This window comes from Hakea prostrata, chromosome 7, assembly GCF_041222555.1.
Source record: "Hakea prostrata isolate BN-2017 chromosome 7, UWA_Hpros_2, whole genome shotgun sequence".
NCBI classification, from domain to species: domain Eukaryota; kingdom Viridiplantae; phylum Streptophyta; class Magnoliopsida; order Proteales; family Proteaceae; genus Hakea; species Hakea prostrata.
Genome location: NC_142606.1, coordinates 67,227,983 through 67,244,058, shown reverse-complemented (window position 1 = coordinate 67,244,058; position 16,076 = coordinate 67,227,983).

Below are 16,076 nucleotides of genomic sequence, written 5' to 3'. Positions count from 1 at the left end.
TATAAATAGAATAAGAGGAATAATCTCGTTCAATGTCATTCATTCTCATACATTCTCATATCGGTAATAAAAGATTCAAAAGAAAGAATAATAAACATTCATATAATCTTACCTTCCGTTCATGCAAAGTCACACACAAACATATCATGATAAATATCAATTAAAGCAATTTATATTATTAATAAAATAAAAATAACAATATTTAAACATACAAGACATGGTTAGTTTATTCTTCATCTTTCAACTTGATTTTCATTTCTCAAAGTCATAAATTCACTCTTGTGAGCCGGTGGTTATACTCAAAATAATCCTAATCATATAAAAGAAACAATAGACATCAATTAGAACTTAGTTAGGTTTCAAAAAATATCCAAAATCATCCCACAAAGACCCAATCTGTCATATGGTTTCAAACAACACACCGTTCTCAACCTAGTTTTTGCAAAAAATCATTATTTCACCACTGATTCGAAGTTGAATCGAAAAAAAAAAACTTTGGGAATGTCTAATTAATAGTAATAGGGTCCTAAATGTATCATCAATTTGACCCAATTCGATCTCAATTAAAATGTCCCAAATTTTGGCTCTTGCGAGTGCCCGTGGGCATCTTTGAGAATCAAAACACAAAATCATTTGCAACGATTCGCACAAACCACTCACAAACTAAAGGGAAACATAAGAAAACCATTTATAAGCATTCATTGTACCTAACATGCTTCAAATACCTAAATCCAACATTTAATGTAAAGAAACCCCACACACTTATGTTTAAAAAAGAGGGTTTGAAGGATTCTCACATTTTCAAATGATTCCACGATGATTCGGATCTCGGCGCGCCTCCGAGTGGTTAGGAATCAAGCTTCTCCTTGGTTTCTTCTCCTCTCCAAGCTTCAACCTCACACCAGCATTATAAAATGCGTGTAGGAGTGAATAGAAGCTTAAAATAGGGTTTTAAAACACATTTTTTGATTTTGCCTTGACACTGGGGGGGGGGGGTCGGTCCAGGGCGGTCGACCGGTCTAGTAGACCGGCCTTTGGTTGACCCCACAACAAAGGTCCGAATCCAGTGATTAATGGCTTGAAAGAAATGGTCTTTCGATTATTTTCGTTTGGGTATTATTTACCTCGTCATTTAGATTCACCATCGTTGGTCTACGGACGTGCCAAAATCGCTTTTTAATATCATTGTGATTGACCTTCTCTCTCCTCTTAAACCCTAGGTGAGAGGTCGAGTCATCACAAGGTTCATCTACAAACATTGGGTCCACTTTTGAATCTTAAGGCTCGATTCGAATGGTTCAAAGTTGTTGCCGATTTAAGGGTTAGAAATTCGGGGGATTTCACACACTATATATTGCAACTCACCACGCCGAATTCCACCCCAATTTGAAGAATCAAACTTGAGAAATGCAGATCTCCATTTAGGGCCCCCCAAAATAGGGGATTAGAGTTTGGGTATAGTCATGGGTTTAGTTTTGAAAATATGTAATGTATTAAACAATTGAATGTTAAAAAAAAAAAAAAAAAAAAAAAGAAGAAGAGAATCGTATTTGCAATATAACCCCATTAGCTGATTTGATATTGTCCGATTATATCTATACACGTGGTGCAATGTCGACCATTGGCTACTGCAGTAATAGCTACCACAAATAAAAATCCAAGAAAGGGTGAGAACCCTAGCCACCGTGATTTTAAGGCGCCAATGAAAAGCTAAAGAGTAGATGCAGAAAAATTTGATGAGACTGGTGATTTCAGCTTTTGGAAGAGAAAATTGAGGCCTTGATGGCCCAACAAACACTATCGAGAGCTATACATTATCTTCATGCTTTTTGAGAGCATAAACCCTGTTTTGAGGACCAAGGCGACGGAGATTGCCATTGGGTGCATGTTTTGGAACATCACTAATGGTGTGATTATGACTTAGTGAGGATAATAACACTACCTTGAAGGCATGGTCCAAACTTGAAAAATTTACTAGCAAAAGAATCTAGGCAACATGATCTATTTAAAGGAAAGTTTATGTAGTTTTAGGATAAATCCTTCTATTAGCCTAGACCAAAACCTTGATGCATTCAAGAAATTAGTTCAAGATTTAGCCAACACTAGAAGAAAGAAAAAAAAATTGAATGATTAGTACTTGTCTATAATTTTATTAAATTCCTAACATTATGAAAAGAACACAAGCAAAACATATTGCTTGTTTATTTATTTATTTATTTTATTTTATTATTAGTGATTTATTTATTTCAAATGCTATCTTATGCTCATGAAATTTATTGCTTTCACTGTCACCCATACAATTATAGGTATGCTTCATTCTTAGTTGATTCATAGCCGTAAAACAGACCCTTGTAAGTAATTTAGAATGAGTAACACATTTTGGTTTTTGTTTTTTCTATTACACATGAGTAACACATTTTCAATTAATCTGAAATCCCATCTCACCCTCCAAAGTATCCAATCCAAACAACAAAGCCTTTCCAAGAATCTCTCGAAATTTAATTTCAACGTATATTTTTTAAACCCAGAGAAGAGTTGGACAAATTCCAACTCAATAATCCTTAGCTTCTCTTCCACTGTCAACCATTTACCTTGTTTTTGGCTTGATGCTGCAAAGAGGTTGGTCGCTTTACAAGTCACAAATTTACCTTTTTTTTAGCTCACCTGGATAAAGTCGCTTTTATATATATATATATATGAAACTTTAGCCACCTGACACTAGCAGCAAAGAGGATAGAAACGAGAGAGAGAGAGAGAGAGAGAGAGAGAGAGAGAGAGAGAGAGAGAGAGAGAGAGAGAGAGAGAGAGAGAGAGGACCATGGAATGGATTCATTGTTGTGATGGTGATGATGGTAATGATTGTTATCGGATATTAGTCTTTCAGTGTAACACAAAGACTAATAGTCCCACTCATTGTAAAGTTCCTTTACTTGTAAAACTCTACTCATTGTAAAATACCACATCATGTACACTGCCATCTTTATTTAAAGATAATGAAAGCTCTCCCCAGAACACAGTTGATTGGGGATTTCACCGTGGACGTAGACCTTCTCACTGAAGATCGAACCACGTTAAAATCGTGTATTCATTCTGAACATGGTATTAGAGCTCACCTGGATTTGTTTGGTGCGCGCTCGTTCTTGAAGCGAAAAATTCAGTTCGTTTTCACATTTGTTCGTTGGATCCCTACTGCAAATCCACCTCTCCCGCTTACCTGAAGAAACCTGCAAATTTTCAAAGATTTTTTGCCGTGGTCTTCCATATCCATCGATGCTTCACGAGACGAATTTGAGTTTCATCGCACCGCCATTAGGGCGATTCACGGCTTCTTCTACGGCAAGATAAGTACTACCCCTTTTGTTTTGTTTTTAATTTTTTTTTTTCAGTTTTAAGGAAGAAAAAAAAAATCCAAAAAGAACTTTGGGTTTCACGTGGGGTTCTATTGGAGTTTTGTCCTTTGTTGGAGTTTTGTTTACCAAAAAAACAAAAGCTTGAAAAGTGGGAAACCAAACAGAGGACTTTGAGTTTCACGTGCTTTTAAGCTCTTTTGTTTTCTTTTGCTTTAGTTGTTGATTACAAAAAACAAAAAAAACAAAAAACAAAAAACAAAAAACAAAAAAAAAAAGAAAAAAGAGAGGGGAAGAAGAAAGAAAGGGTGAGAGTGTTCATCATGACTGATTCAAAGGTGTCATACGAACCCACTGGTCGACTTACCTCCACCTTACTTAATGAAAGAAATTTTTTGACCTGGTCTCGTGCAATAACTGTTGCCTTAGGAGGACGTTCTAAGATTGGGCATGTTAGACCAAAACTCCTGAGATTGCTGATCCCAAATATGGTGAATGGCTTGCTACTGATAACCAAGTTATGACTTGGCTTTTTAATTCCATGGAACCTCAGATATATGATATTTTTGCTTACTCTGAAACGACAAAATCTTTGTGGGATGCATTGGGACTCATGTATGGACAAGCTGATAATTCCTCTAGAATCTATGAACTGCAACAAGAGATTGCCCATGTTGAGCAAGGCTCTTCTCAGTCTTTTTCTGATCATCTTGGAAACCTTAAAAAAAAATGGGATGAACTTCGTCAGTATCGTCCTCCAGCCCAAACTATTGATGAATATATGAAGAGAGATGAGCATGATCGTGTCTTTCAAGCTGTTAGCTGCATTCGTCCCGAATATGAAGACTCAAAAGACAGATACTTATGAATTCAGATATTCCCACATTCACTACTGTTTGTGCAATTATTCAGAGAGAAGAAACTAGAAGACGAGTTATGCAATCTGAATCTAAAACAGGGACTGATTAAAGTGAGACTACTGCCCATGTTGCAAAAACAAATATTTTTCCTAATTCCGCTCCTGGAAATCAAGTCTCTTATGGTCGTCATCGTGGGAAAGGTCGTGGAACTCGACCTACTTATCATTGTAATCGTGATGGTCATTCTAAAGAACGATGCTGGAAGTTGCACCCTCACTTGCGTCCTTCTAAAGATCAGACCACCACTAAAACATCAAATCCAAAAATTGTTGCGCAAGCAGGGCTCTTGATTTTTCGGGGTTCTCTTGAGCAGATTGCATCTCAACTACAACAGTTCCTTCAGTCAAATAGTTACGTTCGCTCGGTAGCTGAATCAAGCAATGTTGCTCACACCATCGTACTCCCCTTGCCCTTTCCACTTTATCTCGGAATTATTTTATAGTGGATTCCGGGTAAGCGACAATATGTGTCGTTCTTCATATTATTTATCTGATTTGAGTATTGATAAAGTGGACTCCTTCCCTCCTATTACGGTTGCTAATGGCACCACTGTTCCTATTCAAGGACATGGGAAATTGAATTTATTTTCAACTGAAGCAGATGCATTGTTTGTGTCATCTTTGTCTATGAATTTACTATCAGTTAGCAAGATCACTAAAAGTTTGAATTGTCATGTGATATTTTCCAAGGACAAAGTAATATTTCAGGATAGCAGAACCAGAATGACGATTGGTGAAGGTCGCCTACAAGATGGTCTCTATGTGTTGGACTCTTCAAACAATGCTTTGGTTTCTTTGAGAAAACCTGAGAAATCCCAACTTTGGCATTGATGTATGGGCCATCCTTCTGATAGGATTCTAAATTTTTTGAATTCATCTTTCTTTTTTGATTCTAGTTGTTGTGATGCTTGTCATTTTGCTAAACAACATAGGTTGCCTTTTCCGAACAGTACTCATGTTTCCATTACGTTTTTTGAGATTGTGCATTCTGATGTTTGGCACTCTCCTATGGATTCTAGAGATGGTTTTAAATATTTCATTAGTTTTATTGATGATAAATCACGAGCCACGTGGTTATATTTATTGCGATCCAAGAATGAAGTTTTGCAGATATTTCAAGATTTTTGCAAAATGGTTCACACTCAATTTCAGACGAGTATTAAAATCTTGCGAACAGATAATGGCACAGAGTATACAAATACTCCTTTCCAGTCCTATCTTAGAAATATGGGAATCTTGCATCAAACATCCTGTGTTGGCACACCTCAACAAAATGGAGTTCTTGAACGCAAGAATAGGCATTTCTTTGGAGGTGACCCGTTCTTTACTTTTTCATGGAAATCTTCCAAAAATTTATTGGTGCGATGCGGTTCTTACAAGTTGTTATTTGATTAATCGTCTTTCAAGTAGTGTGTTACAATTCAAGATTCCACTGGAAGTTCTCTATAATCGTCCAATTACAATGACTCATCTTAGAGTCTTTGGTTGTGTTGCTTATGTTCACTCCTGCATGGTAGCAAACTTGATCCTCGCTCTCGAGTGTGTATTGTTGGGGTACTCGACATCACAAAAGGGCTATAAATGTTATAATCCTTCCACCAAGAAAGTTTTATTTCTCGTGATGTTTCCTTTAATGAAACTCACATGTTTTATCTTGGCAGAGTCAAATTCGGGGGGGAGAATATGGATAATTATAATGAACTTGTTGTGCGGAATTTGCTCCTACCCCATTACCAAGTATGCCGGATAGCTCATCAATCGACATTGAGCAACAAAATCTTGATACTCAAGAAGAACCACAAATATTGGTTCCACCCGAGAATGAGCAGGCGGACATCATCTATACAAGTTCGAAGGTCAACTCGAGTCTCTAAACCTTCCATCGGATTGCATGACTTTTCAACATATCATGCGGTAAAATATCCCATTCAATCTCATATTTGTTATGATCGTATTTCTCCTCAATTTCTTACATTTTTAACTGCCATTGATGATCATAAGGAACCAATTAATTACCTTGAAGCCAAGAATTCATCAGTATGGATAAAGGCTATGGAAGACGAACTAAAGGCCCTTGATAAGAATCATACTTGGGATATTGTTCCACTTCCAAATGGTGTACACCCAGTTGGTTGTCGATGGGTCTATAAAACCAAATACAACAGTGATGGTACAATTGAAAGGTAATTAATTGGTTCCTTATGATCATCAATGGCAGTTAAAAATGTAAGAAATTGAGTAGAAATACGATCATAACAAATATGAGATTGAATGGGATATTTTACTGCATGATATGTTGAAAAGTCATGCAATCTGATGGAAGGTTTAGAGACTCGAGTTGACCTTCGAACTTGTATAGATGATGTCTGCTCATTCTCAGGTGGAACCAATATTTGTGGTTCTTCTTGAGTATCAAGATTTTGTTGCTCAATGTCGATTGATGAGCTATTTGGCATACTTGGTAATGGGGTAGGAGCAAATTCCTGCACAACAAGTTCATTATAATTATCCATATTCTCCCCACGAATTTGACTCTGCCAGATAAAACATGTGAGTTTCATTAAAGGAAACATCACGAGAAATAAAAACTTTCTTGGTGGAAGGATTATAACATTTATAGCCCTTTTGTGATGTCGAGTACCCCAAAAATACACACTTCTGAGAGCGAGGATCAAGTTTGCTACCATGCTGCGAGTGAACATAAGCAACACAACCAAAGACTCTAAGATGAGTCATTGTAATTGGACGATTATAGAGAACTTCCAATGGAATCTTGAATTGTAACACACTACTTGGAAGACGCTTAATCAAATAACAACTTGTAAGAACCGCATCAGATCAATAAATTTTTGGAAGATTTCCATGAAAAAGTAAAGAACGGGTCACCTCCAGCAAATGCCTATTCTTGCGTTCAGCAACTCCATTTTGTTGAGGTGTGCCAACACAGGATGTTTGATGCAAGATTCCATATTTCTAAGATAGGACTGGAAAGGAGTATTTGTATACTCTGTGCCATTATCTGTTCGCAAGATTTTAATACTCGTCTGAAATTGAGTGTGAACCATTTTGCAAAAATCTTGAAATATCTGCAAAACTTCATTCTTGGATCACAATAAATATAACCACGTGGCTCGTGATTTATCATCAATAAAACTAATGAAATATTTAAAACCATCTCTAGAATCCATAGGAGAGTGCCAAACATCGGAATGCACAATCTCAAAAACGTCTTTGAAACATGAGTACTTTCTGAAAAGGCAACCTATGTTGTTTAGAAAAATGACAAGCATCACAACAACTTGGGAATCAAAAAGAAAGATGAATTCAAAAAATTTAGAATCCTATCGGAAGGATGGCCCATACGCCAATGCCAAAGTTGGGATTTCTCAGGTTTTCTCAAAGAAACCAAAGCATTGTTTGGAGAGTCCAACACATAGAGACCATCTTGTAGGCGACCTTCACCAATCGTCATTCTAGTTCTGCTGTCCTGAAATATTACTTTGTCCTTGGAAAATATCACATGACAATTCAAACTTTTAGTGATCTTGCTAACTGATAGTAAATTCATAGACAAAGATGGCACAAACAATGCATCTGCTTGGTTGAAAATAAATTCAATTTCCCATGTCCTTGAATAGGAACAGTGGTGCCATTAGCAACCGTAATAGGAGGGAAGGAGTCCACTTTATCAGTACTCAAATCAGATAAATAATATGAAGAACGACACATATTGTCAGTTGCACCAGAATCCACTATAAAATAATTCTGAGATAAAGTGGAAAGGGCAAGGGGAGTACCGAGTGGTGTGAGCAACATTGCTTGATTCAGCAATGAGCGAACAGAACTATTTGACTGAAGGAACTGTTGTAGTTGAGATGCAATATGTTCAAGAGAACCCTGAAAAGCTGAAGAGCCTGCTTGCGCAACAATTTTTGGATCATCACCGGACAGACCAAAATAGACGTAGCCGTTGTTATGGGGGCGTTTGTTCCAGTCGTCGAGAAGACCTGAAAGAACAAAAGGTAAAATTCAATTGACAAGGATAAAAGATATAGATTTGAAGATTGAATTTAGAGAAAAAAAAAAAAAATGATGAAGGTAATTTTTTTTTCACCCCCCCCCACAAAAAAAAAAAAGAGAGTTTGTGGAAAATTTTTTAAAAAAAAAAAAGAGAAGAGAAGAAACAGGGAGTTTGAAGAGGAAACGAGGAGTTTACTTCATTCATACCTTTGTGTTGGCTTTCATTACATTTATATCCAAACAGTCTCCATGTTCAGATCTGAATCTGTAACTAATTTGTAACTAATCTCCACAATACAACATTAGTAACTAATCTCCACAATTAAGCATTAAGCTAAATGACAGAAAGTAAACAGGATTATAGAGTGTAGTCCTTTAGAAAGGATGGTGTATTAATCTTGTGTGTGGACCTTCGTGGAGCTCTCTGTGAATGTGCAATTGAAGTGTCCTCCTGCTGTAATTGAACCGTATCAATCCCACCCCCATCGGAAGCAACCTTGTCCGCAAGGTTGAAGTGAGGGAACTGCTTGGTAAAATCAGCAAGATTAACCCAGGTTGTAGCAGGAAACGGAACTCCAGCCCATTGCACCAAAAGCTGTGGAACAGCGGAACCTAAGTGCTGCACCAGGCGAGTTTGAATAATAGCTATTGGAGAGAGCTCCTCAGGAGGCAGAACTGTTGATGAGTTAGTGATAGGTGTGGTTCCCATAGAGGGTTTGAGAAGTGAAACATGGAATACAAGATGAATTTGAGAGTCTTGTGGAAGGAGCAAACGATAGGCCACTTCACCAACCTTCTGAGCAATCTGGAAAGGGCCAAAGAATCGTCTTCCCAACTTGGTATTTAATTGGACAGCAACAGTAGACTGTCGGTATGGCTACAACTTTACATAAACACAATCACCAACATCATAGCTCTTTTCCAAGCGATGTTTGTTAGCCTGATCTTGCATCTTGGCCTGGGCACGTTGGAGGTTATACTTCTAGTCAGACAGCAGCTGATCTCGCGTGCATAATTCAGTATTCAGAGAGGGATTAACAGCTGAGTTGGGTAGATAACGAGCAATAGTTGGAGGGGCTCGGCCATACAATGCCTCGAAGGGAGTTGTGTTAATTGCTGAATGATGTGAAGTATTGTAGCAGTATTCTGCCCATCCGAGGTACCTTGTCCATTGGTTTGGTGTATCGGCTACATAGCAACGTAGGTACTGCTCAAGGGAGTGATTAGTCACTTCTGTTTGGCCGTCGGTTTGAGGATGGTAAGAGGTGCTGAAGGCCAGTGTGGTGCCGTTGAGGCGATGCAACTCTCGCCATAAGTTGCTAAAAAATAAAGGGTCTCGGTCACTGACGATGGAACATGGAAAGCCATGGTGACGAACAACTTCTAGCATAAACACATCTGCCAATTGAGAGCTAGTAAAAGAAGTGGGTAAAGGGCTGAAGTGAGCATACTTAGTGAGACGATCCACGACCACCCAAATAGTTGTTTTGCCCTGTGATGCTGGTAAGCCAGTAATAAAGTCCATTGAGATGTCTTCCCATACTTGCACAGGAATAGGCAAAGGTTGGAGCAGCTCAGCAGGAGTTGTTGGAGGGACTTTCATTTGTTGACAAGTTGAACAACATGTCACATAGTCTTTTGTATCTCTGGCCATGCCTTTCCACCATACATTGGCAAAGAGATGTTTGAGAGTTCTAACATAACCGGCATGCCCTCCTAGGGGAGAATCATGGAATTCCTTGAATAATATATGCCGAAGGGAAGAGGTATTGGGTAATACCAAGCGACCATGTCTTAATAATAACCCATTCCTCAATTCAAATTCTGGATAAGGAATTGTTGTAGTAGGAGTAGAATCAACTGAAGGTTGGTGAATGAATTTCTGCAATTCCAAGGACTCTGCAACCTCTGTGCGTAATTGGGTTAGAAAATTTGGGACAAGGGAGAACAGAGTGAAAGCATAGCACTGACCTGCAGGGGCCCTAGACAGGGCATTAGCCCCTTGGTTGTCCTTACCAGGTTTATACTGAATTTTAGGCTTGCATTTATGAAGGTGATAATCGTTTAACAGGCAACGTGGCAGTTGTTGAAGATGTTGCCGTAAGGTTCTAACGGCGGTATAGGGCGGTGGCGTTGGAAGCAGAGGTGGCTTGGTAGAAATAGGCAGAATTCAGGGAAAAGTTTGTCTTCCTTCACAGATCTTAGATTCATATAGCCGTGCTAACTCCACTGCTTGGTCCATATCCACCGGCCGACAGGCCATTACTTCGTGCCGTATATCAGAGCGAAGTCCTGAAACAAAGCAACTTACCAAAAATTCTATTGGTAATTGAGAAATTTGATTTGCTAAAGCCTCATAGCGCGATTGATGGAGGATCCTCAAAGGGATTTGGTCCGAATCATTTCTCGATCGATCTCTTGAATGCCTCCCAATTTGTGAAAAGATTAAACTTATACATCCACTGAAACCATTGCAACGCTTCGCCGTCCATATGAAACGACGAGATCTTAAGTCGTTGTTCATCAGGCGTTGTATGGTAATCAAAAATTTGTTCAGCCTTAAACAACCAGCCGGCTGAATCCGTGCTGTAGAACCTTGGGAAATCCAATCGCACTGTGCGAGTTTGTATAGATCCGCCATGATGAGAACCGATAGACTCAGATGGCGATCCGTTCCTCCACCGTGGTTCTTGTTGGTGCTAAATTTGCCAGAGATCTTGAACCGTAATCTTTGCACCAATCTACTCAAGTTTGGATCGATCTGGCTTGCTTGATTCCTCGATCAATCTCTCGTTCCTGAAAATAGAACACCAGTGAGAAATAGAGCCGATCGTCTTGATTGGCATCATGTCTCCGACGGTCTAGTCAGAATGACGAAGATGATGCTTCAGAGCTCGAAGGAGCTTCTGAGGTGTTCTAATGGAGTGAAATCATAAAGTATTAGTGTTCAGGTTGATCTGAGAGACTTACCCTTGACAAGTTCATCGTTCCTTTTTATATAGACTTCTCGCCTATTCTACTTTTAACTGTGACCGTCGGATTATAGCATAGGATTGGATGGCCGCAATTAGCCCTTCTTCATAAATCTTCGGTGGACCCATAGATTGCTTTATTTGATTAATTAAAACCAATCGAATTGTCATAAGATCGGAATGAACCGGCCTGAACCAGGATTGGGATATTTTAGTCACAACACGAGCCCCCAAGCCTGTTGATCAAGTTGAACTTGTATGAGACTTTGGTCAGGAGGTTTGAATTTTTCTTCCAAGCAATTCCAGAATATTGTGTTTGTAGCGATCTTGTAGGTTTCATCAGGATCGTTCAATCAGAATAAAAAATTTTCTCCATATTTTTTTCTTTAGACGTCGACTCTTGATATTCCATGTTAACCTTTTCACCACTTCTTCCACGTGGCTGATCTTCACTGGATCAATATCTTATAACTTTTCCCAAGAAATTATGATTTTCAAACTGCAGCCTCAGGTTTTCAAGTCATCATTAACTCGAGCGTTGATCCATGGTTCATCCCTTATATAAAACCGTAATTTGTAATTTTCTCGGAAATCAAACCATCCCTCGTAATCATGAGGTTACTGTGCTCAGCCCCCAAATCATCCTACAAATCTGCCAAAATCTTTATCTGTCAGATCTTTTATGCTTTCTTAAATATAGCTTTTTGTCTTCCTTGACGTTATCCTCCCTTGTGCCGTTTGATCATAAATTCTGTCTTTTCCTAGTGTATGATTATCACATCCTTCCCCACTCCTTTTATATTATCTTCGTGTTCAACTGTAATGCTTCTAAATCCACCGATTGACTCCACGCGTTGATTGCGAATAGTTATGACCATTGATCTTGAACATCGTATATTTCCCTCCACTTTTCAAGAAACCTCCTTCGCCTCACTTCGTCCTTATATTTATTCATCTTTTGCTGTCTACTCTCGCCTGTACTCTGTCTGCATCCTTTGAAACTTCAAACATATTCAACCGCCATTTCTATTGCTCTTCTTGCTCTTCCTACTTCGATTTTCATTATGCAAATCTTCACTTCTTGCCTTTCCTTCTTTACCATGGACCCTTTGACTAATCCTTCAACACCCAACACTTCTAAGCAACCCACTATTCTTTCAAGTGCCAACCAACTAGAAAAAAACCTAGGTATTTTCTCCCCTGATTAGGTTTCCTTAGACTGGAAACCCACTCCTTATGCTCATAACGAAGTTATCGTGCCTTACATACCTGTAAATATGTCTAAGGAAAAGAAAGACCCACGATATGCCGGTCCGAAGTGGTATCCAACTAAGGTGAAGAAGTCTCATCTGCTGTCTTACTTGGAAGATTACCATTTTCCTTCTGATGCTAAGGTATGGGTTCCTGGGCCTTTTGATCGTCCATACACCGTTGAACCTGGGTTATTACTATTTATCTTAACCACCTTGAGTTTGGTTTTAGAGTTCCATTAGTCTCGATAGTTCAGTCCCTGCTTGACTACTACCATGTCTATCACAGTCAGCTTACTCCAAACAGTTGGAGATTAGTGTACTGTTTTTTTGCCTTCATTCACAAAATGAAGCGTCTTCCCTCTGTAGAACTTTTCAGAAATTATTACGCTTTGAAAGTATCCCGCGAACGCGGTTTTATTAAACCGATGCAGGTCTTGCCAACCATGATTTTGCCACCAAGTTCCCAACATCTCTGAACTTTGAAAGGCCGCTTCAGAGGAAGAGAAGCCCGATTCCAAACCTAAAAAATCAGGTAAGAAAATAAAACACTCTGCCATCCGTCATTCCAGTGACCGAAGTCACAAAAATAGTGGAAATCATTAGAGTCAATGTTTCCTATAGTAGTTTTTAGAGCAAGGTTAGTGATCCATTGATGGAGCAATGGAGAAGGAAATGCATCGAACCTAGTGTTTTGTGTTCTAGCAGCAAGGTGTGTTAGTTTATCTATTACGATAAGGGGCCAAAAAGATAGTATAGGTCTTGGTAAGAGATCTTTGAGTGCCAGATGGTTACTCCAAACTTCATTCACTTCTAATCCCATAGCTTGTGCAACGTTAAGTCCTACTTGCAATACTACTAGAGTTGCTTCCAACGTATCTTCAGTATGTATTATGCCAAAATTGACAGACTTTATATGTCCATCTACTGCAACTCCCATGTTCCATCCGACCACCTTTACCTTTTTGTTAAAAATCCTTGCACACATCAATACAATACAATATTAGTATTCATTGGTATAAAGGGACATATATGTCTTAGCACATTTTTGGACAAGTCATCATTAATGGGCTCTACTTGTATTTCCCCCAAAAGTTCAATCACTTGTGGTTGGAGTCAAAGAGTATGGACCCAACTATTAATGTGTGCAATTACAGAAAGTGGGGTTGGGTTTATTTGTGAGAACACCTTCCAATTTCTTTCTTGCCATAGGCAATAGCGTGTGATTATGAAGATAGAGAAAGTCCATTTAGCCGTTGTTTATCCATTTGACATTGGATATTTTGGCACATCCGTAATAGTGATGTGTTGTTCCACCTTTCAGTTCTTAGTCCCAATGGCCCGGTTGCACGAATTCTCTTTGTCCAATCACAAGAAATCAGAAGATGCCAAGTAGTCTCTCTTTCCTTCCCACAAAACATACAATCCAATTGAGTATGGATCCATTGAGCAATTTTAGATCCCACAGGTAACCCTTCATTCAGTGTACGCCAAAAGAAAATAGTAAACCTAGGATGAATTGGCAATTTCCACATAAATTTCCACCACCTAGCCGTTTGATCATCCAGTGGAGATGATCTCAATTCAACAGTAGCACAAAGGGCTAATTTGACCATAAATTCCCCAGTCTAATTCAACCTACCTATCCAAGTATCATTTTGTTCTAACAGGTTAGGTGGTAGAAAAATAGTGGGATTGGGATTAGAGTGGTTGGAAAAGTTAGAGGAAATTTCCCTGTTCCGCCTTTGTTGGTTGTTGAAAACTTCAGCCAACGTACTCCCCGCTGCAATAGTGAGAAATTTTGATTAATTGACACAGATACATGTTGAGTTGTCCGCCAAGGGTCAAACCAGAATGACGTCTACGTTCCACTCCCTACCTTCCAAAGGACCACTAGATTGAGGTAGTATACTGATGATGCTATTCCATGTCCAAGATCCTTTCTTCTTCCCTACTTGTGGATAAAAAATCGAGGAGTTTTTGAAATATCTTGCTTTGAGAATTCTCACCCACAATGCTTGTGGTTGCGATCAGCCTCCACCCTTGTTTAAGTAATAGGGTTGAATTGTAATCCTCCATTTTCTTGAAACCCAAACCACCCTTGGCTTTAGTTTGGCAACATTTCCCCCAAGAAATCAGGTTCAATTGCCTTTGTTTTCCTGACTTCCCCGTCCAAAATCTCCAACACATTGCATCACTTTTTGTACAAATGCTCTTTGGGTATTTGAAGCATTGCGTCTGATACAGTGCCATTGATTGGATTGCAGATTGCATCAGAACGCCCCTCCCCGCAAATGACATATTATTTGCTTTCCATCCTGCCATTTTCTTAACCATTCGATCCAGAACCGATTGCAATAGTCTTGTTTTTCTTTTCCCCTACTAGCAATGTTGTTCCCAGATAAGTGGTCTCATTCTTGATTTCTGGCACCCGTAGAATAGCCAATGTATGAGCTCTTTCTTCCTATGAAACAAATCTACTGAAGAAAGCCCCGCTTTTATCGAGATTAACTTCTTGTCCTGTCAAGTTCGAAAAAAGTTCTAATACCGCTTTTAAAGCTAGTACTTCCTCCCTTTTTGCCTTACAAAAGAGAAATGGCACAGCAAGAAGGAGAAACTGGCGCTCCCCATCCCACCTCCGCCCCCTTTTTGCCTTACAAAAGAGAAATGTGTCATCAGCAAAGAAGAGGTGAGAAATTTTTGGCGCTCCCCATCCCACCTTTATGCCGTTCAAAAGGTTCAAATTCCTGTACTCATCAAGTAAGCGGATAAAACCTCCACAATCAATAGAAACAAATAAGGACTCAAAGGACATCCTTGTCTTAGTCCTCTTTTCAACTTTTGAAAAAGAATAGAACGCACAACACGACAATGTGATTTTTATTTGGGGATGGCTCTTTCTTTTCTCTTATCAGCTTTGGAATAGAGTCAACAATTTTTAAGGCTCCACCTCTTATAAAAGAAAGATCAGTGACTTTGATCAACAAGAAACTGTTCAATTTTCTAATAAGACACAAATACGGATTATGGGAATTCCTTTCCCTCTTTTCAACTTTTTAAAAAGAATAACACGCACAACACGAGAAGGTGATTTTATTTTGGGGATGCCTCTTCCGTTTCTCTTTTCAGCTTTGGAATAGAATCAATAATTTTGAAGGCTCCACCTTCTATAAATAAAAAATCAGAGATTTTGATCAAGAAAGAAAGATAAGTGATGCCAAATTTGCTTGCTTAAATCGAGGAGTTCCATTTTTAAAAGAGGAAAAGTTAATCAAAGAGTTCTTTTTTAAAGGAGGAAAATCAAAAAGGAAGGCAAAGGGAAAAGGAAAGCTTGTGATCTGATGCCACTTAAGTAAAGTTTTTCCTTTCCAGATAAGATGAGGTTCATCTAATTATTGTTGTTTGGCGTCTCCTCTCTATTATGGGAATTTTTATTTACTATCATGCCAGTCCTTTCCATGAAATTAATCAAAGAGTTCTTTTTTTAAAGGAGGAAAATCGAAAAGGAAGGGAAAGGGAAAAGGAAAGTTAGTGATTTGATGCCACTTAAGTAAAGTTTTTTGTTTCC